At 47.7% G+C, this 7,635-nt stretch overlaps 1 long non-coding RNA gene across 3 annotated transcripts in view; it reads right to left on the reverse strand.

The window, feature by feature from the left end:
- The window catches only part of LOC102499049 (uncharacterized), a 71,552-nt gene extending 64,111 nt beyond the window's left edge, over nt 1–7,441 (reverse strand). For all 3 annotated transcript variants that reach the window (XR_003547848.1, XR_003547849.1, XR_003547847.1), the window contains exon 1: nt 7,198–7,441. This is a non-coding gene — a long non-coding RNA (uncharacterized LOC102499049). The remainder of the gene's footprint in view (nt 1–7,197) is intronic.
- Between the last annotated feature and the right edge of the window lie 194 nt (nt 7,442–7,635).

Genomic DNA, 7,635 nt, shown 5'->3' on the forward strand with positions numbered 1-7,635 from the left:
CCCCCTGTCCGCGGTCTGCGGCCGCCGGGCCAGCCACAGCCACTGCCCAGAGCCCTGGCGTCTCTGGAAACCATCCCTAATTGTCCCTGGGACTTGCCTTCGCCTGAGAAGGAAAAGCTGCAGGAAGGAGGAACCAGATGCAAAGTCTCCTCTCCCAAATCCCAGCTACAGGCCAAGACCTGCAGAAAAGCAGCTTCAGGAACCACAGAGAGGACAGATTCCCCGAGGGCAGGACCCCTGAGAAGAGCAGCTACAGGCTCACTTCCATCAGAAGTCTCTGCACTCAGGCAGCCTCCACGTGGGCCAGGGTGAGACCTAGGGCTTGGGCACGTCGGGAGCCGGGGTCACACCTGCCCGTACTGCTCGTGGCTGCATGAGGTGCATGGCTGCCTCTCCGAGACGCGTCACAATGACGTTGTGAAATCCAGACCTGGTGTTTTAGACGGCTGACATCTTACAGGCACTTGCACAAACTGAGATTCCTTTGTGTTTTTATCTCTGAAACAACCATCGTGGGTAAATATTACTCCCTCCCAATACAGATGAGAGCGCGGAGGCAGGGAGAGCCACGGAACTCGTCCAAACCCCCGAGTTTGCTTTCACTGCAATAACTAGCGTATTAGGGGTCCTAAGTGCAGTCATCGCTTCTTACATCACACCAGGCTATCCCAGCTGAGCAGAACCTCCACAAGCACGGGAGCGGGGAGCAGGCCAGAGCAGCCCCTACTGCACAGGGCGCTGAGCAGGTGCACACGGGCCCAGCCCTGTCTGTCTCCGCTCTGTCTCCGTAGCTGCAAAACTCCAGCTTCACTGGTCCCACAGTCCATGAGCCCCGACACTCACAAGGGGAGAGCATCCCGCCAGCCTTGGGAATGCAGAGTGCGGAGGTGCAGGGACTAAGACAGTGTCAGGCACAGGCTCAGCCCTGCCCCTTCCCAGGGTGACAGGGGATGAGGGACAGCCAGGAAGGCACAAACGCAGGCCAGCACTTGCAGGCTCAGCACCAAGGGTCTGTAACTGCCTGCAAAGGGAGCAAACGGGAGGCGATGGCCTGGCACAGGGGCTGGAACTGCACGTTTGAATGGCAAAAGAAGAGCTCAGAGCAGCGGGCCATCCGTCCCGGGAGCTGCGGTGCACGGGGGGGACCTAAGCAGACAGCGGAAGGGAAGAGTCGTTCCTCCCCCCAGCACCACCCCCACCCAGCACTGCCTCTGTTGTAATAAACACCAGAAAACCAGTGTGAAGTCAGCCCATGGACTTTTCCCAGAGAGGCCAGGGCTCACCACCTAGCAGCTTCCGGAAATAGTCCCGTTCCCTTGAGACCAGTGAGCGAAGCTGACTCGGCCCTGTCCCTGGGTGGACAGGAAGTGCATAAGCTGACACCCACAAGGTGCTCAGTGGGTATTTCTGAGTGAAATGAATAAATATGTGTTGCTATGGCTTGAATGCATCCCCCAAATTCCTGCATTGGAAACTGAGTCCCCATGCAGCGGTGTTGAGGTGGGACCTCTAGGAGGGGGGTAAGTCATGAGGGCTCTGCCTTCTGCATGAACTAACGTTGTTATCACAGAGGTGGGCTCTATTTCAAAAGCAGGTTGTTAGAAAAGTGAGTTTTTCCTTTTCTCTCGCCCTCCCCTCATTATCTCTCTCCCTCACGGACTAAACTTTAAAAAACCTGGTGGTACATTAGAAAGAATAGGTAACTAGTATCCTGGACAACCGTGCAGAGCTCAAAAATCCGTGTATGGACACATGGAAATGTGATATGAGATAGAACGGAGCCACTGACCAGCGAGAAAATAACGGGTCTTTGTAACATGTGCTAGCAGAAACCATGTCACTCGCTAAGGGGAAAACTGCCTAGATACAATAAAGTCCTGATGAACTAATGACCTAAATATGAAAGCTGAAACTATACAAATAGTTTTAATTATGAAAAAATATTTTTGTGATGTGGACTAAAGAAGGACTTTTTACATAAGACCCCAAACACATGAAAATACTGTTCATTCAACTGCAGTACTTCTATTTTATGAAAAAATACTATAGATGAAATCACAAATGAGTGAGAGAGAGAATACTTATTTTCAATGTTGAAAATGAACAAACAGATTATTATTCGGAATAGACAAGGAATGTTCACAAATCAACAAGAAAAAGTGAACTTATGATAAAAATGGAAAAGGACTCTAGGCAACTCGTAGAAGAGGGAAGACTGTTGGCTTACATAAAGAAGTGGTCGACTTTCTTAGCAGTTACAGATCTGCAAATTAAAATAACAGTAAGGAGATCGCAAGTGCCATAGTGGTTAACATGGCCTACAACACAGTTCAAGTCCCAGACCCAGTGACTTCAGAAAACACACCTGGTGTGTGTGCATGCCTGCCCAAAACCCCAGGAGGAGAATAGAGGAGAAGGGATGTGGCATGGCCATCCCCCTGGGAGGTGCTTTCTCACTTTCTCTTTCTCTCACTTTCTGGCAAGTGCATGTGTCCTATAACAATTTTTTAAAATAATAATAACAATAAGATACCACTTTTTGACCATCTAAATGTTTCAGATCTAGAACTCAAATGACAAATGTTGGAAAGACCTGGAGAAACGTAAACCCTCCTGCACTTTTGGTTCCATGAACACTGGCTCATCCATCACGGAGAACAATATGGCGGTACTTAGGCAAAGTAAAAATGGTATGCCCTAAAATCCAGCAATTTTTCAGCTTGTTAATCACATAATTGACTGAGGTAGCAGGAAATTGGAGACAACTTAAAGAGTTCACCACTAGGGAAATGGATTAATGTGATGAATAACTATACACTATGGGATACCATGTGTCAGTTAGGAGCAATGAGCTATAGGTACACAGTAACATAGATTTTTTAAAACAAAGTATTGACTCCCAGTTCTGGGTGGAATGGAGTAGCTAGGGGCAGAGAGCACTCTCACAGAGAACGACCAGCAAAGCCAAAAGGCAGGCAGTGACAGTGTCAAATGCAGGCAAGCAACCCAGACTCTCAAGCATTCCCAGTGGTTTGACCACTCTGGAAACATTTCGGCAACAGTTACTAACAGCCCCCACTCCTAGGTGTCTGCTAAACAGAAATGCACATATAGGTTTGCTGTGAGAATGTTTGTAGCAAACTACTTGTAATCACCCCAACCTGGAAACAAGCCACAGATCTATCAGGGGTAGAATGAAGAATTACATTTCAGCATGTTCTCACTACCTTGTGATGAGAATACTCAGACAGGGTTATGTTGGTGAGTTAATCTCACCAACAGAAAGTTATGCAAAAGAAACCAAACAGAAAAGAAAACACAATGTAAAATTTCATTTCTGTAAAAATGCAAAAACTGGCAAAATCAATCCACAATATTGAAACCCAGAATAGGGTTTGGCAGGGCAAGGGCTATGACCAGAAGGGGTTCGAGGAGGTTGTCAGGCTTTAGGTTGTGTTCTGCTTCTTCGTCTGGCTGCTGGTTCACTTTGTTTACTTCGTGAACATTCACAAAGTCATGCCCTTCTACTGTGTGCTATTCTCTGTGTATGCATTGTACTGCAATAAAAGTTTACATCACAAAAACCAGAGTATGGAGTGGCACACTAAGAAGCAGAATTAATTCAGCCCTATATTCCTGAGGTTATAAAGGGAAGAAAAACGAAATAAAAATGAAGAAGATGCTGAGCGGGGAGCAGTCGACATAAGAACAGGAAAAAAGAAACGGAGGGAGAAACCTATGTGGACTCGCTCTGTGGCAGACGAGGCTCCCGTGAGCAGGCGTCCACAGTGATGAACAGCGCACGCCGGTGGGGCAGCTTCCTGAGCTCACAGCCCTGCCACCACTATCAGTCCTTTTCTCTCCTTAGGAATATCATCATTACTGTATCCAGGGTTAAAGAAAAGAAAAAAGAAAAAAATGGAAGTAAAATAGGAGGGCAGGGGGGTAGGGAAGGGGGAGACAGGAGGGAGAAAGGGAAGAGAAGAGGAGGATGAAAAGACCTTTGACTTGCAGTGACTGTAGGCTCCCTACTCTCTCAGCGCTATTCGACTAGGTCTTTGCAAAGCAGGGGTGGGGGTCGGCAGGGTGGGCAGTGTTGGTGGGTTCTCTGCAGCCAGTACAGCACCGTGGGCGTGGCAGACTCGTTAGCAGGCGAAGGCATAGCGTGTCCATCCCCACCTCAGATGGCTTTCTTAGTGCATGTGGGAAACAGTCTCATTTAGCAGGAACAGCTTGCCCCAGGCTACAAAGCCATTGATTCCCAGAAAACACACTTCGTTTGGGGTGTTCTGTTTTTTGGTCACGGTTTTGCTTTATTCCTTTTGACCTAGAAGACTTAATTGAAATCCAAAAGCCTCATCACCAGACCGAAGCTGCCTTTTGAGAAGACCATTCTGAGCCGGGGCTCTCGGAGTGGAAGCAGCATTAGTCTCCGTCAGCTTTCTGCTCCTTCCGTTTTGAACTCATCATCTATTTTCAGGCAATGCCTGACCCTTTCAGACCACTTCAGTAGAATCACAGACGTGAAGAAAAACACCCCTTGAAAGTCTCATACGCCGAGATGGAAAACACGGGTTTGGAAACCATAACTGTGACCTGCATTATATCTAAAGTGGATCATAATTCTTCGTGTTTCTTTTTTATAAGAAGGCCTTTAAAGTGTCCAAATTTATTATATCATGTTTTGTGTCAGATTTTCCCGACTAGTTCCTGGACAGTAATTGCTCACCTGATTAATTTCCTGTCCCTTCTTTAAAACTCATCTTAGCCATCTCCCCCTCCACTCCCTGGCTGGACGTGGTCCTCCCACAACACGTCCTCTGCACTCGGCTCTCATCGCACACACACCTTGCTCTAGGAAGGGAATGTGTGGGTGTGGTTGGCTCCCACATGGGAATAAGCATTTTTGGAAGGTAGGCTTCTCACCCTCATGTTTTGAACATCTAGCATCTAACACATTAGGTTTGATGAGCACATGCGAGCATTTGGAATGTCTTTATCACATGATAAAACTGTGTAAGTGACTCTCTCGTGTGGTCTAATTCAGGTTTTAAGCATGGAGCTCAGTCTAGAGGCTGAAATAGTATTAATGTGAAAGTACTTTCTACTGAGTTATGAAGGCGGCCCCCATCACGCTGCTAAGGAACGGCTCTGAAGACAGAACCTGTCTGTGCCCCCTCTACCGCCTCATCTCTTCTCTCGATCACCAACCACTTCTTCAACTCTGATTCATTTAATTTCCAAAAATGTTTTGATGAAAAACACTTAATGTTGCTGAAACATTTACCCTCCTTAAATCCCATCACTCAGAAGATGGCTTTACACAAACTTGGCCCATGTATCAAACTTCTCGCCTTTTAAAATGCCTTCTTAGCCTCCCCAACCTCACGACAAAGAGCCCCACGCCCAATAAGTTGCTAGTAGTTGTTATAATATGTGGGTGGCCCCAGATCTGCAGAGTGCGTCCATCTGTCTTCTCATTTTAGCCTTACCTCAACTCTGAGGAGTAACCCAGGTGTACAGAGGAGTGAACGGCGATTCCAGAAGCCCCAGAGATTGCTCAACATCTTGGAGCTGGAAGCAGAGGACAGGACTTCTGCTAGACCAAGTCCTCGGCTAATGATACTGCTGTATAATGAATTCATTTTCATCCGTGGACATGATGTGCACCTAGCCACAGAAGACATTTTGATGGCGAGACTACTGTAAGGTTACAGTGTAGAGTTATATGACATAAACTCTATGGCATCACTGAGAAATGTCAAAACCTGACCCCTGGTGGTTGGATCCAGGAACACGCCTGATTGTTCCACTTGGGAGGGAGCCGTCTCCTCCACTCCATTCTGCCAGAGGAGAAACAGAAGCACCGTTGGCTGCTTGTCCTTCTGGTGGAAGATCCCATTGCACTCTTGAGTGATCATTTAGTCAGAATGATTTAACAATATGCTCCTCTGGAAGTAACCCCGTTTTTGTGAGTCAGTATGGCAGATAAGCTTCCCTGGGAGCGATGAGGATTTTCTAGCTCCTGTCTCACTGGACTGTGCAGACATGCATCCTACCAAAAATACAGCTTTCAGATGCCAGTCTCAACAGGCGTGGGTGTGTTTGCTATGAGCAGATGCTGAGCGCCATGTGGCAGAGGGAGGAAAGGCTGGCTGATCGTGCTCCCGACGTGATGTTTGCTGGGATCTAAACTCGCTCCTCAAACCCTCTGCAATGCTGTCGCTGCTTTGCTTCCAGCCCCAGCTAGATGAATGGGTGACTTCCAGCCAGCCAGCCCTGGTAGACGCGTTAAGTCAGTCAACAGCAGCCTGACCTAGTCAGAACGTGCCCATTAGGTCATGCCCCCACATTAGGTCCCATTTCTTTAAAAAAAAATTTTGTTTTAATGATACCGCCAGTGAACCTGTTCACTCACTAGGCAGAGAGTGTATATGGACCCTCCAGTGGGACACAGTCATGCTGCAGTCCCTCCTCTACCTCTCCATCCCACAGGATCCTGGGCTAACACATAAGCCACTGGAGCTGGAACTCCAACCGTAGTCAGCCATGTGGAATCTGGCTCTCCGTGTCCAGCATTCAACCACCGTACCACAAGCCAATCCTAGGGCCTGTTCTTGATTCAGTCAACAACAATACCAGAGATGGCAGAGATACCAGCCACTTAGTTACACAATTTTAAAGCATTTACCATAAGAAATACCAACAAAGTCAGCCACGTTGTCTCTCTCCAGAAAACTGTGTATAGAAAACACAGCCCACCCGCAGTGGCACTCTGCCCTGCAGTACTGGAGACCATGTGGGAGATCAGAGTTCAGTTCCTGGGTCCATCTGTACATGCCAGAAGTCTGAATTAACACAGTAAGTGGCAGAGCTGGGATTCAACCCAGACCTGTCTAATACATTGGGTTGGGCGGCCAGCAGGCGGCATAGTGGTTAAGGCACTGGACTCCCACATGGTCAACTACAATTAAAGACTCAGACCTGGTGGCTTGAGACTCATGTCGGGCACGTGTGTATGCATGACCCAAATCCAGAAAGGAGAAAAAGGAGACGGGATTGTGGTGGGTGTGGTCACCCACCCCTGTGGGTGATTTCTCACTTTTTGTCTCTCTCTCTCTCTCTGTCTCTCCAGCAAGCACACATGCTCTAAAAGGAAAAATAAAATCTTTAAAGAAAAAAAAGAGTACATATTACCTGGTAAGAGACATGACTATGGAGTACAGCTGATACTGCACCTGTAAAGCCAAGTTCTCTCCTGCCACATAGACGAAGGAACCCCATTTTCCCTTCCGGATGCATAAGGAAAACATCAATGGTGGTAGTCGGTCCTGGACACACCAGAAATTGAATAACTCTCAGCCTTGTCAATGGCTGAGCCCGCTGGAGAGAGTACGGGGGGGGTCCTTCCTCTCCCACAGTTGAAGTGGCAGAGCTTTGAGTTTTGCTTAAAATTCAACTTTGTCTGCCTCATCCTTCTATTACCCACAGCACCTTGCGCCAGGTTCGCAAATATTAGTTGCTAAATAAATATTTGTAGAAGGAAGAAAGGACTGGGGAAACAGAGAAAGGAGGTTACTTCCGGAGCACTGAGCAAGAACAACGGGAAAGAGAAGGACAGCGCTGGCCCTGAGA

This window comes from Tupaia chinensis, unplaced genomic scaffold (genome assembly GCF_000334495.1).
Source record: "Tupaia chinensis unplaced genomic scaffold, TupChi_1.0 Scaffold145648_1, whole genome shotgun sequence".
Classification (NCBI taxonomy): domain Eukaryota; kingdom Metazoa; phylum Chordata; class Mammalia; order Scandentia; family Tupaiidae; genus Tupaia; species Tupaia belangeri.